Source organism: Bombina bombina, chromosome 8 (assembly GCF_027579735.1).
Source record: "Bombina bombina isolate aBomBom1 chromosome 8, aBomBom1.pri, whole genome shotgun sequence".
Lineage (NCBI taxonomy): Eukaryota > Metazoa > Chordata > Amphibia > Anura > Bombinatoridae > Bombina > Bombina bombina.
Genome location: NC_069506.1, coordinates 254,477,424 through 254,499,727, shown reverse-complemented (window position 1 = coordinate 254,499,727; position 22,304 = coordinate 254,477,424). Strand labels below are relative to the sequence as shown.

Here is a 22,304-nt window from a genome sequence, read left to right as displayed (position 1 = left end):
CCTATATTTTCGTATATATGTTTTCTACTAATAGGGTTATAATTATTTTGAGTGTTCTGAAAAAAGCTTTCCACCTTTTAGTTGGCGAGAAAAAAATGTGAGATCTGCAGTGTGAAAATCTTTATAGAATTATGATGGGATTAGAGAGACATTTTCATATACTGCACGCCTATGTTCAGCTCATTTTACAAAAAAACAATCATTATGCTTTGCATTTTATATTTATAATTTCAAATTTCTGAGTGATTTTTTCACATCCATCGGGAAGGTTGGGACTCTTACAAAACGATTTAAAGTTTTCAGATGCAGAATTAGTCTGAATGAATCTTCCTTCTTTGGGACAATTAATAGATTTGAATAAAACCCCAAACCCTGTTTCTGTAGAGGAACTGAAACAATCACCCCTGAAAGCTCTAGGTCTGAAACACACTTCAGAAAAGCCTGAGCCCTTACAGTGTTTGTTGGAACATGGGAAAGAAAGAATCTTCCCATGGGAGGTCAAATTCTGAAACCTATTCGATGCCCCTGAGAAACAATATCCTGATTCAACTGACTTTGGATAGAATCTGCCCAAATGTCTTGAAGTAATTTAAATCTGCCCCCCACCAATTGAACTGGTTTGGGGGCCGCACCTTCATATAGTCTTAGGGACTGTATTTGGTTTCTTATAAGGCTTGGATTTATTCCAATTCATGAAAGGTCTCTAATTGGAACCAGAGGCTTTAGGAGAAGGAGTGGTTTTCTGTTCTTTAGTCTGACAAAAGGAACAAAAACGATTGGGAGCCTTAAATTTACCCTTAGATTTCTTATCTTGGGGCAGAAAAACTCCCTTACCCCCAGTGATAGTGGAAATAATAGAATCCAATTGAGAACCAAACAAATTATTACCTTGAAAATCTAGATTTAGACACCATGGGGGGTAGTTATCAAGCTATCTACCTCAAATACGCTGGAATTCCGCAGCGTATTTGAGGCGAGGCTGATTCACCTTAGTTATCAAGCCCTAGATACCGGCAAAAGTAGAATTTTGTGACGTAAGCTTCGATCCGCCGGACTCAGTCCGACACAGATCGATTCTTACGTCACTCCAGATGTTCCGCACACAAGTGCGGCACAATCTGACTACTTTTGCTAGTTATCAAAAAACTAGCAGGTACGCTCGGCACTTTTCCGGCCCAGGAGGCGGCGGATCACATAGGAATCAATGGGAGTCTGACCATAGCGAAAGTTCATGTTCGCTGCTGCCAGACATCCCATTGATTCCTATGGGAGCTGTCTGCACCTAACACCCTAACATGTACCCCGAGTCTAAACACCCCTAATCTGCCCCCCCTACACCGCCGCAACTAAATAAATGTATTACCCCCTAAACCGCCGCTCCCGGAGCCCACCGTAACTATATTAAACATGTTAACCCCCTATACCGGCGCCCCCGGAGCCCCCCGCAACTAAATAAAGTTACTAACCCCTAAACCGCCGCTCCTAGACCCCGCCGCAACTCTTATAAATGTATTAACCCCTAAACCGCCGCTCCCGGACCCTGCCGCCACCTACATTATACCTAGTAACCCCTATCCTGCCCCCCCTATAGCACCGCCACCTAGAATTAAGTTATTAACCCCTATCCTGCCGATCCCGTACCTCGCCGCACCTAAATAAATAGTTTAACCCCTAAACCGACGCTCCCGGACCCCGCCGCAACCTATCTTAAACTTATTAACCCCTAATCTGCCCCCCTACACCGTCGCCACCTATAATAAATTATTAACCCCTATCCTGCCCCCCCCTACACCGCCGCCACTGTAATAAAATGATTAACCCCTAAACCTAAGTCTAACACTAACCCTAACACCCCCCTATCTTAAATATTAATTAAATAAATCTAAATAAATTTAACTCTTATTAACTAAATTAATCCTATTTAAAACTAAATACTTACCTTTAAAATAAACCCTAATATAGCTACAATATAAATAATAATTATATTGTAGCTATATTAGGATTTATTTTTATTTTACAGGCAAATTTCAATTTATTTTAACTAGGTACAATAGCTATTAAATAGTTATTAACTATTTAATAGCTACCTAGCTAAAATAAAGAGAAATTAACCTGTAAAATAAATCCTAACCTAAGTTACAATTACACCTAACACTATACTATACTTTAATAAATTATTCCTATTTAAAACTAAATACTTACCTGTAAAATAAACCCTAAGATAGCTACAATGTAATTAATAATTACATTGTAGCTATTTTAGGATTTATATTTATTTTACAGGTAACTTTGTATTTATTTTAGCTAGTTAGAATAGTTATTAAATAGTTATTAACTATTTAATAATTACCTAGCTAAAAGAAATACAAAATTACCTGTAAAATAAATCCTAACCTAAGTTACAATTAAACCTAACACTACACTATCATTAAATTAATTAAATTAATTACATACAAATAACTACAATTAAATACAATTAAATAAACTAACTAAAGTACAAAAAATAAAAAAGCTAAGTTACAAAAAATAAAAAAAATAAGTTAAAAACATTTAACAAATATTACAACAATTTTAAGATACTTACACCTAATCTAAGCCCCCTAATAAAATAACAAAGCCCCCCAAAATAAAAAAATTCCCTACCCTATTCTACATTAAAAAGTAAACAGCTCTTTTGCCTTACCAGCCCTTAAAAGGGCCTTTTGCGGGGCATGCCCCAAATAAAACAGCTCTTTTGCCTGTAAAAGAAAAATACAACTCCCCCCAACATTAAAACCCAGCACCCACATACCCCTAATCTAACCCAAACCCCCCTTAAATAAACCTAACACTACCCCCCTGAAGATCATCCTACCTTGAGTCATGTTCAGCCAGCCGACCACCGATGGAACCGAAGAGGAGATCCGGAGCGGCAGAAGTCATCATCCAAGGGGCGCAGAAGAAATCTTCCATCCGATGAAGTCATCATCCAGGCGGCGTCTTCAATCTTCATCCATCCGGAGCGGAGCGGAGCCATCTTCAGAGGAGCCTACGCGGATCCATCCTCTTCTTCCCGACGACTAACGACGAATGACGGTACCTTTAAGTGACGTCATCCAAGATGGCGTCACTCGAATTCCGATTGGCTGATAGGATTCTATCAGCCAATCGGAATTAAGGTAGAAAAATCTGATTGGCTGATTGAATCAGCCAATCAGATTCAAGTTCAATCCGATTGGCTGATTGGTTCAGCCAATCGGATTGAACTTGAATCTGATTGGCTGATTCAGTCAGCCAATCAGATGTTTCTACCTTAATTCCGATTGGCTGATAGAATCCTATCAGCCAATCAGAATTCGAGTGAAGCCATCTTGGATGACGTAACTTAAAGGTACCGTCATTCATCGTTAGTCGTCGGGAAGAAGAGGATGGATCCGCGTAGGCTCTCTGAAGATGGCTCCGCTCCGGATGAATGAAGATTGAAGATGCCGCCTGGATGATGACTTCATTGGATGGAAGATTTCTTCTGCGCCCCTTGGATGATGACTTCTGCCGCTCCGGATCTCCTCTTCGGTTCCATCGGTGGTCGGCTGGCTGTACACGACTCAAGGTAGGATGATCTTCAGGGGGGTAGTGTTAGGTTTATTTAAGGGGGGTTTGGGTTAGATTAGGGGTATGTGGGTGGTGGGTTTTAATGTTGGGGGGGTTGTATTTTTCTTTTACAGGCAAAAGAGCTGTTTTATTTGGGGCATGCCCCGCAAAAGGCCCTTTTAAGGGCTGGTAAGGCAAAAGAGCTGTTTACTTTTTAATGTAGAATAGGGTAGGGCATTTTTTTTATTTTGGGGGGCTTTGTTATTTTATTAGGGGGCTTAGATTAGGTGTAAGTAGCTTAAAATTGTTGTAATATTTGTTAAATGTTTGTAACTTATTTTTTTTTTTTTGTAACTTAGCTTTTTTTATTTTTTGTACTTTAGTTAGTTTATTTAATTGTATTTAATTGTAGTTATTTGTATGTAATTAATTTAATTAATTTAATGATATTTAGCTAGGTAGTTATTAAATAGTTAATAACTATTTAATAACTTTTCTAACTAGCTAAAATAAATACAAAGTTACCTGTAAAATAAATATAAATCCTAAAATAGCTACAATGTAATTATTAATTACATTGTAGCTATCTTAGGGTTTATTTTACAGGTAAGTATTTAGTTTTAAATAGGAATAATTTATTAAAGTATAGTGTAGTGTTAGGTGTAATTGTAAATTAGGTTAGGATTTATTTTACAGGTAAATTTCTCTTTATTTTAGCTAGGTAGCTATTAAATAGTTAATAACTATTTAATAGCTATTGTACCTAGTTAAAATAAATTGAAATTTGCCTGTAAAATAAAAATAAATCCTAAGATAGCTACAATATAATTATTATTTATATTGTAGCTATATTAGGGTTTATTTTAAAGGTAAGTATTTAGTTTTAAATAGGATTAATTTAGTTAATAAGAGTTAAATTTATTTAGATTTATTTAATTAATATTTAAGTTAGGGGGGTGTTAGGGTTACTGTTAGACTTAGGTTTAGGGGTTAATAATTTTATTACAGTGGCGGCGGTATAGGGGGGGGCAGGATAGGGGTTAATAAATTTATTATAGGTGGCGACGGTGTAGGGGGGGCAGATTAGGGGTTAATAAGTTTAATATAGGTTGCGGCGGGGTCCGGGAGCGGCGGTTTAGGGGTTAAAGTATTTATTTAGTTGCGGCGGGGTCCGGGATCGGCAGGATAGGGGTTAATAACTTTATTATAGGTGGCACCGGTGTAAGGGGGGCAGGATAGGGGTTAATAAGTTTAATATAGGTTGTGGCGGTGTCCGGGAGCGGCGATTTAGGGGTTAATACATTTATAAGAGTTGCGGCGGGGTCTAGGAGCGGCGGTTTAGGGGTTAGTAACTTTATTTAGTTGCGGGGGGGCTCCGGGGGTGCCGGTATAGGGGGTAGAACAGTGTAGTTAGTGTGGGTGCTTAGTGACAGGGGTATCAATAAAACTGTAAAAAAGCCAAAGAGCAGTGAGATCGGATGAGTGATAACTATCACAATCCGCTGTTCATCGCCCCGTACTTGGTGCACGGCTTTTTGACAGCTTTTTTGATAACTTAGGCGAACGTATTCAGGTCCGCGGCGGCGATGTGAGGCGAGCTTAGGCGGGCGTATTGGACCAGCGAAGGCAGGTAAATTAGACGCCTTGATAACTACCCCTCATTATCTGCATTCCATGATTTAAGCCATAAATCTCTTCTAGATAGAATAGCTAAAGACATAGATTTAATAATATTAAATATAGCATCATAAATAAAATAAAATGAAATTTTCCAACCAAAAAGTTGAAGCAGCAGCAACATCAGCTATAGAAATAGCAGGTCTAAGAATATAGCCAGTATGTAAATATGCCTTCCTAAGATAAGATTCAATCTTCCTATATAAGAGATCCTTAAAAGAAGTACTATCTTCCATAGGATTAGTAGTATGCTTGGCAAGAGTAGAAATAGTGCCATCAACCTTAGGTACTTTCTCCCAAAGCTCTAAATTAGACACAGGTAAAGGATACACTTTTTTAAACCTAGAAGAAGGATTAAAAGAAGTACCAGGCTTAGACCATTCCTTAGTAATCATATTAGAGATAGTATCTGGAATAGGAAAAACTTCAGGAGTAACCTCGGAAGTTTTAAAAACAGAATTCAAACGTTTGCTATTCTTGTTATCAAGAGGACTAGATTCATCAATACCCCAAGTAAACAACACTTCCTTTAACAAAGAACGTATATATTCCATCTTAAGCAGATAAGATGATTTATCAATTTCAGAGTCTGAAGTAGGATTCTCTGAGCCAGAGAAAACCTCATCAGCAGACAATGCTTCAGTATTCTGTTGATCAATACAAACTTCATCAGATTTATGAGAAGTAATGAGACCTTTTACATTTATTTGAAGGCGGAATAGCAGACATAGCCTTCTCTATGGCTGCAGCAATATAATCTTTAATATCTACAGGAATATCATGTACATTAGACTGTGAAGGTTTAACAGTAGATGTATTTGTACTTATAGAAACATTATCAGCATGAAACAATTTATCATAACAAGTGCCACATACTTGAGCTGAAGAAGGAAGATCAGCCAATTTACAACATACAAACTTCACTTTGGTAGATATATTTTTAGGCAACTTGGTTCCTATAGTAACATCAGAGGCAGGATCAGTTTGATACATCTTGAAAAAAATGTAACAAAAAACCCCCAAAATATCCAATTTCCACAAAATAGCAGGTTCAGGAATGGGAAAAAATACTTATATGAAAAACAAAAGCAAATAACATAGTCCTCTGTAATAAATGAAAGCAGAGAGCAAAAGAGGGAGAGACTTAAAATAACAAAACGTTTGGCACCAAGGTTAACAGGAAATTACATAATTTACATCATAACAGGTGCGACTTTGTGGCAAAAACAAAGACGCAAGAAATGACGTGACTCGCGTCACAACAAACACGCGCATACAAATTTGCACCAAGAATGAAGCAATAAATAGAAGTATTTTGCGCCATCGCGAGACTAATTTTCCCGCAAAAATTAAAAAAACAAGACCAAAGTTACAACTAGCTGGAACCTCAGGTAAGAAAAAAAAATATATACTAAATTTCTCCCAAAACATAATTTTACATGCTGAAACTGTTAGATTGCAAAGGGAAATAAACATAGACCTGACTCATGGCAAATATATGCAATATATATTTAAAACTTTAAAAATATAAAGTGCCAAACATAGCTGTGAGTGTCTTAAAAAAATAAATAAAAAAAAGATATATACTTACCTGAAGACACCCATCCACATATAGCAAACAGCCAAACCAGTACTTAAACATATCAGCAGAGGTAATGGTAGAGGAGTATAATGTCGATATGTAAAGGGAGGTGGCAGATAAATCCCCACAACGAATTTACAGAGAGCCTTAGAATAGATTTCCCATAGGTAAAAACATGGCATCATCAGGCAATACTCCCATCACATCCCTCAGACAAACACTGTACTTTGAGAGGAACTGGACTTCAAAATGCTTAGAAGCGCCTTTCACAGAAGATATCAAGCACAACTTGCTTCACCATCCTCCAACGAAGGCAAAGTTTGTAAAACTGAAGTATGAGTGAGGTGGAAGGTGTATTTATAGGTCTTAGTGAGGTGGGAGGTGTATTTATAGGTCTTAGTGAGGTGGGAGGTGTATTTATAAGCATTTTGAGGTTTGGGAAACTTTGCCCCCTCCAGGTAGGAATGTATATCCCATACGTCACTAGCTCATGGACTCTTGCCACTTACATGAAAGAAAAAAGCTTTTATCATCAGTTTCCAAATTTTACCACCTCAATGGAAACTAAGCTCATGTTGGTAGAATTTTGTTGTTTTTCCACTGAAATACAGAATGCCTTTTTTAAACCTTTCTGTAGTTTCCTTTTGAGATATGCATGTGAGTTATACAAAGAAAAAAAAGATAAAGCTGTATTTACTATTTTTTTAGTTATAGATACTAGTCAACAAGTCTAAATGATTTCATTTTGAAGATATTGTAAGGCGCAATTAGGACTATACTATACTATCGGCTAGATTCCGAGTTTTGCGTTATGGCTTGTAGGTATAGGTGTACTGCACACCTTTTTGGCTATAACGCAACGTAACTACCGCACCTTTCAAAATGTTTCAATGGGACTTCCATAGCGCCGGTATTACAAGTTTTGCCTGGGAGGCCAAAAAGTGAGCGTCACAGCCTATACCAACAAGATTCGTACCGCCATCTAAAGTCCGTAGTGATGAGTTTTACGCTACAAAGCTGTAGCATAAAACTCATAACTAAAGTGTTACAAAGTACACTAACACCCATAAACTACCTATTAACCCCTAAACTGAGGCACTCCCGCATCGCAAACACTAAAATAAAATTATTAACCCCTAATCTGCCGCTCCGGACATCGCCGCCACTATAATAAACATAGTAACCCCTAAACCGCAGCACTCCTGCATCGCAAACACTAGTTAAATATTATTAACCCCTAATCTGCTGCCCCAATGTCGCCGCCACCTACATAAATGTATTAACCCCTAATCTGCTGCCCCCAACGTCGCCGCCACCACAATACTAAAGTTATTAACCCCTAAACCTCTGGCCTCCCAAATCACTAACACTAAATAAATATACTGTAAACCCCTAAACCAAACCCTAACCCTAAGTCTAACCCTAACACCCCTAACTTTAATATAATTAAAATAAATCTAAATAAAAATTACTATCATTACCTAAATAATTCCTATTTAAAACTAAATACTTACCTATAAAATAAACCCTAAGCTAGCTACAATATAACTAATAGTTACATTGTAGCTATCTTAGGTTTTATTTTTATTTCACAGCTAAGTTTGTATTTATTTTAACTAGGTAGACTAGTTAGTAAATAGTTATTAACTATTTACTAACTACCTAGTTAAAATAAATACAAATGTACCTGTAAAATAAAACCTAACCTGGGTTACACTAATATCTAACATTACACTAAAATTAAATAAATTACATTAATTAAATACAATTAACTAAATTACAAAAAAAAATAAACACTAAATTACACAAAATAAAAAAGAAATGATCAAATATTTAAAATAATTACACCTAATCTAATAGCCCTATCAAAATAAAAAAGCCCCCCCCAAAATAAAAAAAACCCTGGTCTACACTAAACTGCCAATAGCCCTTAAAAGGGCCTTTTGTGGGGCATTGCCCCAAATAAATCAGCTCTTTTACATATAAAAAAAAAAAATACAAACAACATCCCAACAGTAAAACCCACCACCCACACAACCAACCCCCCAAATAAAATCTGATCTAAAAAAAACCTAAGCTCCCCATTGCCCTGAAAAGGGCATTTGGATGGACATTGCCCTTAAAAGGGCATTTAGCTCTTTTTTGGTGCCCAAAACCCTAAGCTAAAAATAAAACCCACCCTATAAACCCTTAATAAAACCTAACACTACTGCCCGAAGATCCACTTACAGTTTTTGAAGACCGGACATCCATCCTCATCCAGCTGGGAGAAGTCTTCATCCAAGCAGGCAGAAGTCCTCAACGAAGCCAGGAGAAGTCTTCATCCAAGCGGCAATAGGATTGAGCTTGCATTCTATTGGCTGTTCCAATCAGCCAATAGAATGCCAGCTCAATCCTATTGGCTGATTGCATCAGCCAATAGGATTTTTTACCCTTTAATTCCGATTGGCTGATAGAATGCTTCATTCTTCAATAGCCATCGAAAGAAGAGGATGCTCCACGCCGGATGTCTTGAAGATGGAGCCGCACTGCGTCGGAAGGATGAAGATAGAAGATGCCGTCTGGATGAAGACTTCTGCCCGCCTTGAGGATGACTTCTTGCCGGCTAGATGAGGATGGATGTCCGGTCCTCAAAAACTGTAAGTGGATCTTCGGGGATTAGTGTTAGGTTTTATTAAGGATTTATTGGGTAGGTTTTATTTTTAGCTTAGGTTTTGGGCACCAAAAAAATAAATAAATGCTCTTTTAAGGGCAATGCCCATCCAAATGCCCTTTTCAGGGCATTGAGGAGCTTAGGTTTTTTTAGATAGGATTTTATTTGGGAGGTTTGGTTGTGTGGGTGGTGGGTTTTACAGTTGGGGGGTTGTTAGTAATTTTTTTTATAGGTAAAAGAGCTGATTTCTTTGGGGCAATGTCCCGCAAAAGGCCCTTTTAAGGGCTATTGGCAGTTTAGTATAGGCTAGGTTTTTTTTTTATTTTGGGGGGGGCTTTTTTTATTTGGATAGGGCTATTAGATTAGCTGTAATTAGTTTAAATATTTGATCATTTCTTTATTATTTTGTGTAATTTAGTGTTTTGTTTTTTTTGTAATTTAGTTAATTGTATTTAATTAATATAATTTATTTTATTTTAGTGTAATGTTAGGTGTTAGTGTAACTCAGGTTAGGTTTTATTTTACAGGTAAATCTGTATTTATTTTAACTAGGTAGTTAGTAAATAGTTAATAACTATTTACTAACTAGTCTACCTAGTTAAAATAAATACAAACTTAGCTGTGAAATAAAAATAAAACCTATCGGCCAGATTACGAGTTTTGCGGTAAGAGGGGTTATTCTAACACTCACTTACCTACAGCGCTGGTATTACAGGTTTTCAGAAAGAAGTGAGTGTAGAGCAAAATTTAGCTCCATACCGCACTCCAATACCAACGCTGCTTAAGTCAGTGGTGAACTGGTAGTATGTGCTCGTGCACGATTTCCCCATAGACATCAATGGGGAGAGCTGGCTGAAAAAAACACCTGCAATAAAGCAGAGTAAAGCTCAGTAACGCAGCCCTATTGATTCCTATGGGGAAACAAAATTTATGTTTACACCTAACACCCTAACATGAACCCCGAGTCTAAACACCCCTAATCTTACACTTATTAACCCCTAATCTGCCGCCCCTGTTATCGCCGACACCTACATTATACTTATTAACCCCTAATCTGCCGCTCCGGATATCACTGCCACTATAATAAACATATTAACCCCTAAACCACCGCACTCCCACATCGCAAACAATAGTTAAATATTATTAACCCCTAATCTGCCGCCCCTTACATCGCCGCCACCTACCTTAATTTATTAACCCCTAATCTGCCGCCCCCAGCGTCACTGCCACTATACTAAAGTTATTAACCCCTAACCCTAAGTCTAACCCTAACCCCCCCTAACTTAAATATAATTAAAATAAATCTAAATAAAACTTACTATTAATAACTAAATAATTCCTATTTAAAACTAAATACTTACCTGTAAAATAAACCCTAAGATAGCTAGAATATAACTAATAGTTACATTGTAGCTAGCTTAGGGTGTATTTTTATTTTACAGGTAAGTTTGTATTTATTTTAGCTATTTACTAACTACCTATCTAAAATAAATACAAACTTACCTGTAAAATAAAACCTAACCTGCCTTACATTAAAACCTAACCTAACCCTACAATTAAATACATTCCCTAAATTAAATAAAATACAATCAGCTAAAACAAACACTAAATTACAAATTATAAGATCTTTAAACCAATTACACCTAATCTAATAGCCCTATCAAAATAAAAAAGCCCACCTAAAATAAAAACAAACCCTAGCCTAAACTAAACTACCAATAGCCCTTAAAAGGGCCTTTTGCGGGGCAGTGCCCCAAAGAAATCAGCTCTTTTACCTGTAAAAAAAATACAAACAACCACCCCAACAGTAAAACCCACCACCCACACAACCAACCCTCCAAATAAAATTCTAACTAAAAAAAACTAATCTCCCCATTTCCCTGAAAAGGGCATTTGGATGGACATTGCCCTTAAAAGGGCATTTAGTTTTATAGCAGCCCAAACCCCTAATCTAAAAATAAAACCCACCCAATACACCCTTAAAAAATACTAACACTAACCCCAGAAGATCCACTTACAGTTTTGAAGAGCCGACATCCATCCTCAACGAAGCCGGGAGAAGTCTTCATCCAAGCGGCAAGAAGTCCTCAACAAAGCCGGCAGAAGTGGTCCTCCAGATGAACAGAAGTCTTCACCCAGACGGCATCTTCTATCTTCATCCTTCCGACGCAGAGCGGCTCAATCTTCAAGACATCCAGTGCAGAGCATCCTCTTCAATCAACGGCTTCTTCTACAATGAAGGTTCCTTTAAATGACATCATCCAAGATGGCGTCCCTTAGATTCCGAATGGCTGATAGAATTCTATCAGCCAATTGGAATTAAGGTTGAAAAAATCCTATTGGCTGATGCAATCAGCCAATAGGATTGAACTTCAATCCTATTGGCTGATCCAATCAGCCAATAGGATTGAGTTTGCAATCTATTGACTATTGCATCAGCCAATAGGATTTTTTCAACCTAAATTCCGATTGGCTGATAGAATTCTATCAGCCAATCGGAATCTTAGGGACGCCATCTTGGATGACGTCATTTAAAGGAACCTTCATTGTAAAAGAAGCCGTCGATTGAAGAGGATGCTCCGTACCGGATGTCTTGAAGATGGAGCCGATCCGCGTCGAAAGGATGAAGATAGAAGATGCTGTCTGGGTGAAGACTTCGCGCCCTTCTGGAGAACCACTTCTGCCGGCTTCGTTGAGGACTTCTTGCCGCTTGGATGAAGACTTCTCCCGGCTTCGCTGAGGATGGATGTCGGCTCTTCAAAACTGTAAGTAGATCTTCGGGGGTTAGTGTTAGGATTTTTTAAGGGTGTATTGGGTGGGTTTTATTTTTAGATTAGGGGTTTGGGCTGCAATAGAGCTAAATGCTTTTAAGGGCAATGCCCATCCAAATGCCCTTTTCAGGGCAATGGGGAGTTTAATTTTTTTTAGTTAGGATTTTATTTAGGGGGGTTGGTTGTGTGGGTGGTGGGTTTTACTGTTGGGGTGGTTTGTGTTTTGTGGTTTGTGGTGTTTGTATTTTTTTTTACAGGTAAAAGAGCTGATTTCTTTGGGGCAATGCCCCGCAAAAGGCCCTTTTAAGGGCTATTGGTAGTTTAGTTTAGGCTAGGGTTTTTTTTATTTTGGGTGGGCTTTTTTTTATTTTGATAGGGCTAATAGATTAGGTGTAATTAGTTTAAAGATCTTGTAATTTGTTTTTTATTTTCTGTAATTTAGTGGGGTTTTTTTGTAATTCAGTTAATTGTATTGAATTTAGTTAATTGTATTTAATTTATGGAATTTATTTAATTGTAGGGTTAGGTTAGGTTTTATTGTAAGGCAGGTTAGGTTTTATTTTACAGGTAAATTTGTATTTATTTTAGTTAGGTAGTTAGTTAGTAAATAGTTAATAACTATTTAGTAACTATTCTACCTAGTTAAAATAAAAATAAACCCTAAGCTAGATACAATGGCCTCTAGTTATCAAGGTCTGTCGGACCTGATCCGACAGTGCGGATCAGGTCCGACAGTCCTTGCTGAATACGGCGAGCAATACGCTCGCCGTATTCAGCATTGCACCAGCAGCTCACAAGAGCTGCTGGTGCAACGCCGCCCCCTGCAGACTCGCGGCCAATCGGCCGCCAGCAGGGGGGTGTCAATTAACCCGATTGTACTCGATCGGGTTGATTTCCAGCGATGTCTGTCCGCCTGCTCAGAGCAGGCGGACAGGTTATGGAGCAGTGGTCTTTGTGACCGCTGCTTCATAACTGCTGTTTCTGGCGAGTCTGATGACTCGCCAGAAACACGGGGCATCAAGCTCCATACGGAGCTTGATACATATGCCCCAATAACTTTGCAGGCTCGCCAGAAACACGGGGCATCAAGCTCCATTCGGAGCTTGATACTTATGCCCCAATGTAACTATTAGTTATTTTGTAGCTAGCTTAGGGTTTATTTTACAGGTAAGTAGTTTTAAATAGGAATTATTTAGGTAATGATAGTAGGTTTTATTTATATCTCTTTTAATTATATTAAAGTTAGGGGGTGTTAGGGTTAGACTTAGGGTTAGGTTTAGGGGTTAATAAATTTAGTATAGTGGCGGCGACGTTGGGGGTGGCAGATTAGGGGTTAATAGATGAAGGTAGGTGGCGGCGATGTTAGGGGCGGCAGATTAGGGGTTAATAATATTTAAATATAAATCCAAGAAAGAGAGTAGACTACACAAATAAGTGTGGTCTAAAAGTCTAGGTAGTTAGCACATATAGGAAGACAATTCATAAATAAGAGACAAAATGCATATAGAAGGTGCAAAATACTTTATAATAGTTTATAATATATACAATAGAAAACATAAAAACCATTCACACAAACACTCACACATCACAAGGTCTGTCGCTACCACACACTCTTGGAAGACCCCCTGCCTATCTCTTTGACCCTCGGTGATCTATGGAACAGTGCCTGCTGGTAACCGTCTTTTGCCGATAAGTACCACTTCAGTTTGATATACCGAGTATACCGCTGGATGCGGTTGGTATGTAAATATCCGCAGCACCTGTGGCACGCTTTTATGGAACATTGATACATACAGCTACATATTGTTTCATCTGGTGATCACTTATTGAGGGTTATTTATGGAACATCAAGAAATGTCACTGTGATGTGTGAGATTTTCTACTGCTTACGGAGCAAATGTGCATGATTTGAAATTGACAGTATCTTGCTCACTGCATAACAGCTTTTCTCTGCATTGGCTTGGAACATTAGTTGAGCTTTAACTGCTTTCTTTGTGCAATATCCATGCATTAACATCATCATTGCTTGGCTTCATTTAACTGCTATTTCATATCTGCCATCATTGGACTATTTCTTGTGGTGCACCACTTAAGAATATATATTGCTCTGTTCACATTAGGGGGACCCCCTTGTGATGTGTGAGTGTTTGTGTGAATGGTTTTTATGTTTTCTATTGTATATATTATAAACTATTATAAAGTATTTTGCACCTTCTATATGCATTGTGTCTCTTATTTATGAATTGTCTTCCTATATGTGCTAACTACCTAGACTTTTAGACCACACTTATTTGTGTAGTCTACTCTCTTTCTTGAATTTATATTTATACTTTCTTTCTAGGTTGCACTATAAGTTAATTTATTTGAAGTGAGCATTACTATTTCTTGTTTTGTGTTTAATAATATTTAACTAGTGTTTGCGAGGCGGGAGTGCGGCGGTTTAGGGGTTAATATGTTTATTATAGTACCTGATAACACTGCTTTTTCACTATAACGCAAAACTCATAATCTAGCCGTATGATAGCTACAATGTAACTATTAGTTATATTGTAGCTAGCTTAGGGTTTATTTTACAGGTAAGGAAGTATTTAGTTTTAAATAGGAATTATTTAGGTAATGATAGTATTTTTTATTTAGATTTCTTTTAATTATATTAAAGTTAGGGGTGTTAGGGTTAGGGTTAGGTTTAGGGGGTTAATATATTTATTTAGTGTTAGTGATGTGGGAGGCCAGAGGTTTAGGGGTTAATAACTTTAGTATAGTGGCGGCGGCGACGTTGGGGGCGGCAGATTAGGGGTTAATAAATTTATGTAGGTGGCGGCAACATTGGGGGCGGCAGATTTGGGGTTAATAAGTGTAATGTAGGTGTCGGCAATGTTGGGGGCAGCAGATTAGGGGTGTTTAGACTCAGGGTTTATGTTAGGGTGTAAAGTGTAAACATAGATTTTGTTTCCCCATAGACATCAATGGGGCTGCGTTACGGAGCTTTACGCTCCTTTATTGCAGGTGTTAGGCTTTTTTTTAGCTGGCTCTCCCCATTGATGTCTATGGGGAAATCTTGCCCGAGCACATCAAACCAGCTCAAAGCAGCGCTGATATTTGTGTGCGGCATGGAGCTCAACGCAACCATATTGCCAGGTTTTTGCAAACCTGTAATAGCAGCGCTATTAAAGGTGAGCGGTGGCAATAACTTGCAAGTTATTACCGAGCCACTCATAACACAAAACTCGTAATGTAGCTGTATGTAATTTAGAAGCAATATAGCTATTAAATTAAGAAACAGTTGCTGTTCAAAACACCCCCAAGATGTTATTTAAAATCCATTCCATAAATTACAAAAAAGATCCTTTGTTTAATAAAGTTACAATTCTGGGTGTCCCAAAGCTACATATTATAGGGACAGTAAAGTCAAAATCAAAGTTTCATGAATCAGACAGAGCATGTAATTGTTATACTAATTTTCTTTGTTCTCTTAGCATCCTTTGTTTAAATGGATACCTAGGAAGTCTATGGAGCAGCAATCCGGAACTGGGAACTAGCTGGTGATTGGTAACACTTGATTGTGCACATATATGGTTCTTGTCATTGGCTCACCCAATGTATCTAGCAAACTCCCAGTAGTGCAATGCTGCTCTGGAGGATACCATAGGGATACCAAGAGAAAAAAGGCACATTTAATAATAAAAGTCAATTGGAAAGTTGTTTATAATTGTATGCTCTATCTGAATCATGAAAGAAAAGTTTTGGCATGTCCCTTTAAGGATGGATGCCAGTACCAGTGTAGTTTTCATATCATTATTGCACCTTTCTAATCTAAATCCCCCTTTTTCTCACATATAGTAATTTCCTTGTCTTGAGTAGCAAAGGACATATACAACGTGAACTAGACTTATGCAGCCAAGAAATTTTTGTTTCTTACAAAATGTTCGTCACAAATATTTGGGGAGATTAATTTCCTCAAATGTTGGCTGCAGTATTCGGTAGTAGTTTAGGTTGTGTGCATTCGTATGAAAATGAATACACATCTTTAATGTGGACTGCCTTGCAAATGTATGGTGTATGCCTTTGAGAAACTGTACTTTGTGAGGAGCTTAATGAACGGGACATATTAATGACTCAATGGCCTCTAGTTATGAAAGTCTGGCGGACCTGATCCGCCAGTGTGGATCAGGTCCTCCAGACTTGGCTGAATACGGCGAGCAATACGCTCGCCGTATTCATCATTGCAGCAGCAGCTCATAAGAGCTGCTGGTGCAACGCCGCCCCCTGCAGACTTGCGGCCAATAGGCCGCCAGCAGGGGGGTGTCAATCAACCCGATCGTACTCGATCGGGTTGTATTGTTGCAATGTCTGTCCGCCTGCTCAGAGCAGGCGGACAGGTTATGGAACAGTGGTCTTTGTGACCGCTGCTTCATAACTGCTGTTTCTGGCGAGTCTGATGACTCACCAGAAACACGGGGCATCAAGCTCCATACGGAGCTTGATACATATGCCCCAATAACTTTGTAAACCAGAGACATTAAACTTTTTTCATAAATATGCTAGATATACTCAGCAACAAATTAACAAATGGTATTGCTTAGCATCTTTGTTCTGTGAGAGTCAAACTCTTTTTGTACTATTTTACTCTATGTTGTCCATTTATGAAGCTGCTGATGCAGCTTTGGAGACCTTGCAGTACCAGCCTACAACCGGAAATTAAAAGGAAGTGGTTGTAAGAACACTGTGTCTTCATCTGTCCACATCCTTAGAGGATGCCGACTGGTGACTAACAACCCTTGCTCTCCTGCCAGAGTAGGGGGCTGGATTGCACAAGCACATTATTATGGAATCTTCACTGTTGTCAGCTGTTCTTGCAACACTAGCTAGAAATGCTGGTGTACATGGTTCCTACATCCAAACCTTGTGCCTCTGCAGCAGATTCTTAAAATGGACAGTTTACTTGAACATTTGTATTGTTTAAAAAGATAGATAGTTCCTTTATTACAAATTCCCCAGTTTTGCATAATCAACACTGTTATATTAATACACTTTTTACCTCTGTGATTACCTTGTATCTAAGCCTCTGCAGACTGCCCCCTTATCTCAGTTCTTTTGACAGACTTGCATTTTAGCCAATTATTACTGACTTATAAATAACTCCACATGAATGAGCACAATGTTATGTACAGTATATAACACACATGAACTAGCAGTGTCTAACTGTGAAAAACTGTCAAAATGCACTGAGATAAAAAAGTGACCTTCAACGGATTTGTAATCAGTTTGAGCCTACCTAGTTTTAGCTTTCAACAAAGAATAACAAGAGAACAAAATAAATTTGATGATAAAAGTAAATAGGAAATTTGTGTAAAATTGCATGTCCAATCTGAATCATGCAAGTTTAATTTTGACTTTACTATCTCTTATGGGGGACTGTTATGTATTGAGAAAATTCTTCTTGTGCAGCAGGCAAATTTATATTTATAAAAGAAAAATAAATAGCTCATATAAACTGATTTAGTGTAAGGGACAATAAACAATGACCCTTACATAGTAATATATTTGTGGTAGGACAAGTACCAACATCCTTACTGGATAACTTACTTGGTATCATGATATACTGTTTTACATGAATATCGCCGAGCTTTGCAGGTGTCTGAATTATCTAAATTTTAGCAGTTTGTTCTTTCTTATCATTGATGTATTTGTGTATGCTGCCAAAGGACGTTTCCTTAAAGTGACAGTCTAGCCAAAATTAACTTTCATGATTCAGATAGGGCATGTGATTTTAAACAAATTTCCAAATTGCTTTTATCATCATTTTTGCTTTGTTCTTTTGGTATTCTTAGTTGAAAGCTAAACCTAGGTAGACTCATATGCTAATTTCTAAGCCCTTGAAGTCTGCCTCTTTTCTAAATGCATTTTTTCACAACTAGAGGGCGTTAGGGTATGTGTGCCATATAGATAACATTCAGGTAGATTACGAGTTGTGCGCTATAGAGGGTGCGAAACAAACAAAACAAAAGTTGTGTTATTTCACCCTCCATAGCGCTGCTATTACGAGTTTTAAAAAAAAAAAAAAAAACGGCTTGTGCGTGCGATATGGTTGCACAAAATACAAGTTCTGCTTTGACGTGCTCATGTACACTTTCCCCATAGACATCAATGGGGAGATATTGTTAGAAAAAAACACCTGCGATCGTGGAATGAAATGCTCCGTAACGCAACCCTATTGATGTCTATGGGAAAAAAAATTACGTTTAAACCTAACACCCTAACATAAACCCCACGTCTAAACACCCCTAATCTGCCACCCCCGACATTGCCGAGATCTAAATAATGTTATTAACCCCTAATCTGCCACTCCCGATATCGCCACCACTATGCTAAAGTTATTAACCCTTTATCTGCCGCCCCGACATGGCCACCATCAAAATAAATCTATTAACCCCTAATCTGCCGCTCACGATATCGCCACCACTATACTAAAGTTATTAACCCCTATTCCCATGCACCCCAACACTGCCCACACTATAATAAAGATATTAACCCCTATTCTGCCGCTTCCCTACATCGCCGCCACTAAATAAAGTTATTAACCCCTAAACCTCTGGCCTTCCACATCACTACCACTAAATAAACCTATTAACCCCTAAATTGACAGCCTCCCACATTGCCAAAAACTAAATTAAACTATTAACCCCTAAACCTACTACCCCCCCAACTTTATATTAAAATTACAAGATCCCTATTTTTTGTAGGGCATTGCCCTAAGTTAAACAGCTCTTTTACCTGTAAAAAAAAAATACAAATAACCCCCACAACAGTAAAGGCCACCACCCAACCAACCCCCAAAATAAAAAACCTAACTCTAAAAAAACCTAAGCTACCGATTGGCCTGAAAAGGGCATTTGCATGGGTATTGCCCTTAAAAGGGCATTCAGCTCTTTTTTTGCCCTGAAAAGGGCATTTAGCTCTTTTAAAAAAAGCCTAAACCCTAATCTAAAAAAAAACCCCACCCAAAAAAAGTTTAAAAAAACCTAACACTAACCCCCGAAGATCCACTTACAGTTTCTGAAGTCCGGACATCCATCCTCATCCAGGCAGCAATGTCTTCATCCGTCCAGGCGGCATCTTCTATCTTTATCCCGGCGGCGCGGAGTGGGTCCATCCTGAAGACTTCCAGCACGGAGCATCCTCTTCATACTGTCACCACCGTATACTGAATCTTCACTGCAAGGGAGCCTTTTTCAAAATGGCGTCCCTTGCATTCCTATTGGCTGATTTGATTTTTGAAGTTTAAATCAGCCAATAGGATGAGAGCTACTGAAATTCTATTGGCTGATTTGAATAGCCAATAGAATTTCAGTAGCTCTCATCCTATTGGCTGAATTGAACAGCCAATAGTATTTCAGTAGCTCTCATCCTATTGACTGTTTTGAATTTCCAAAACCAAATCAGCCAATAGGAATGCAAGGAAAGTTATTTTGAAAAGGTTCCCTTGCATTGAAGATTCAGTATACGGCGGCGACCATATAAAGAGGATGCTCTGCGCCGGATGTCTTCAGGATGGATCCGCACCACGCCGCCAGGATGAAGATAGAAGATCGCGCCTGGACGAGGATAGAAGATGCCACCTGGATGGATGAAGACTTCTCGCCACCTGGATGAGGGTGGATGTCCAGACTTCAGAAACTGTAAGTGGTTCATCAGGGGTTAGTTTTAGGTTTTTTAAACTTTTTTGGGGTGTTTGGGGACCACTTCTGCCGGCTTCCTTGAGGACATCTTGCCGCTTGGATGAAGACTTCTCCTGGTAAGTGAATCTTCGGGGGTTAGTGTTAGGATTTTTTTAAGGGTGTATTGGGTGGGTTTATTTTTTAGGTTAGTGCTTTGGACCTGCAATAGAGCTAAATGCCCATTTAAGGGCAATGCCCATACAAATGCCCTTTTCAGGGCAATGGGTAGCTTAGTTTTTTTTAGAGTTAGGTTTTTTTTATTTTGCGGGGTTAGTTGGGTGGTGGGTTTTACTGTTGTGGGGTCTTTGTATTTTTTTTACAGGAAAAAAGAGCTGTTTAACTTAGGGCAATGCCCTACAAATGGGCTTTTTGTAGTTTACTGTAGGCTAGGTTTTTTTTTATTTTAGGGAGTCTTTTTTATTTTTATAGGGCTATTAGATTAGGTGTAATTGTTTTTATTTTGGATAATTTAGTTTGTTATTTTTCGTAATTTAGTGTTTGTTATTTTTTGCATTTTAGAATTTCTTTATTTTTTGTAATTTAGTATTCTTTATTTTTTGTAATTGTAGGTTTTTTTTTTTAAATATGGTTATATTTTTTTAATTTGTAATTTAGTTTATTTAAAGGGACAGTCAAGTCCAAAAAAATGTTCATGATTTAAATAGGGCATGTAATTTTAAACAACTTTCCAATTTACTTTTATCACCAATTTTGCTTTGTTCTCTTGATATTCTTAGTTGAAAGCTAAACCTAGTTGGTTTATATGCTAATTTCTTAGACCTTGAAGGCTCTAATCTAAAATGCATTTTGATAGTTTTTCACCACTAGAGGTCATTAGTTTATGTGTTTCATATAGATAACATTGAGCTTATGCACATGAATTTACCATGGAGTCAGCTCTGATTGGCTAAAATGCAAGTCTGTTAAAAGAACTGAAATAAGGGGGAATTCTGCTGAGTCTTAGATACAAGGTAATTACAGAGGTAAAATGTGTTTTATTATAACTGTGTTGGTTATGCAAAATTGGGGAATTGGTAATTAAGGGATTATCTATCTTTTAAAACAACAACAATTCTGGTGTTGACTGTCCCTTAAATTTGTAATTTAGTTTATTTAATTTGTAGTTAGTTTAATTTTAGTGTAATATTTATGTTAGTTTAATTTATAGTTTAAATTTAGTTTTTTTTAAATTTCACAGGTAGGCTTTTATTTATTTTAAGATAGGGATCTTGTAAATTTAATATAAGGTTAGGGGGGGTTAGGTTTAGGGGTTAATAGTTTAATTTAGTTTTTGATGATGTGGGGGACTGGTGGTTTAGGGGTTAATAGGTTTATTTAGTGGAAGTGATGTGGGAGGCCAGAGGTTTAGGGGTTAATAACTTTATTTAGTGGTGGCGACATCGGGGAGTGGCGGAATAGGGGTTAATATCTTTATTATAGTGTGGGCGATGTTGGGGTGAGGGGGAATAGGGGTTAATAATTTTAGTATAATGGTGAAGATGTTGGGGAGCGGAGGAATAGGGGTTAATAAATTTTATTAGTGGCGGCGATGTCAGGAGCGGCAGATTAGGGGTCAATAGGTTTAATTTAGTGTTTGTGATGCGGGAGGGCCTCGGTTTAGGGGTTAATAGGTAGTTTATGGGTGTTAGTGTACTTTGTAACTGTTTAGTTATGAGTTTTGTGTAACAGTTTTGTTGCGTAAACTCATAACTACTGGTCTCAGATAGCGTAATGGATCATGTCGGTATAGGGTGTAACGCAACAACTCGTAATCTACCTGAATGTGCTCACGCCCATGCAGAGGCGTAACTAGAAACCACAGGGCCCAGGTGCAAGAATCTAAGAAGGGGCCCCCCACCACCTCTCCCCCTCCAATAAAAGGTGAATTTAATACATCTTTTTTTTTTCTTTTTTTTTACATTTAACACAGAAAAAAAATGTGAATCAGATTACATGTCTGCAAAAGGAGGTACCCTGTGCCCACAGTCTTTGAGATGATCTGACCCCCTATTACTGTATATATATAGTGACACTATTTAACCCCCCAGTACTGTATATAGTAAGTTAGTGACACAGTCTGTAATCTGCCGGTGAGATGGCTGGCCTGACCCTACCCGCCCAGTACTTTATAAAGTGACCACAGTAGTCAGTGGCATGGTCCAGCCCCCCCCCGTACTGTATATAGTGGTACTGTACAGTGACACTGTTTACCCCCTGCCCCCCATGCTGTAGTAACAAGGTCTGTAATTTTCTGGTTCCACAAACATACACAAACACACATACATGCATAAATACACACACAGTCACATACATACACACACACATAAACACCA

General features: G+C 38.1%; 1 protein-coding gene across 1 annotated transcript in view; it reads right to left on the bottom strand.

Annotated features, from left to right (window-relative positions):
* LOC128639101 (phospholipase A2 inhibitor gamma subunit B) overlaps positions 1 to 22,304 on the bottom strand; it is a 51,468-nt gene that overhangs the window by 5,610 nt on the left and 23,554 nt on the right. The window lies entirely within an intron of this gene.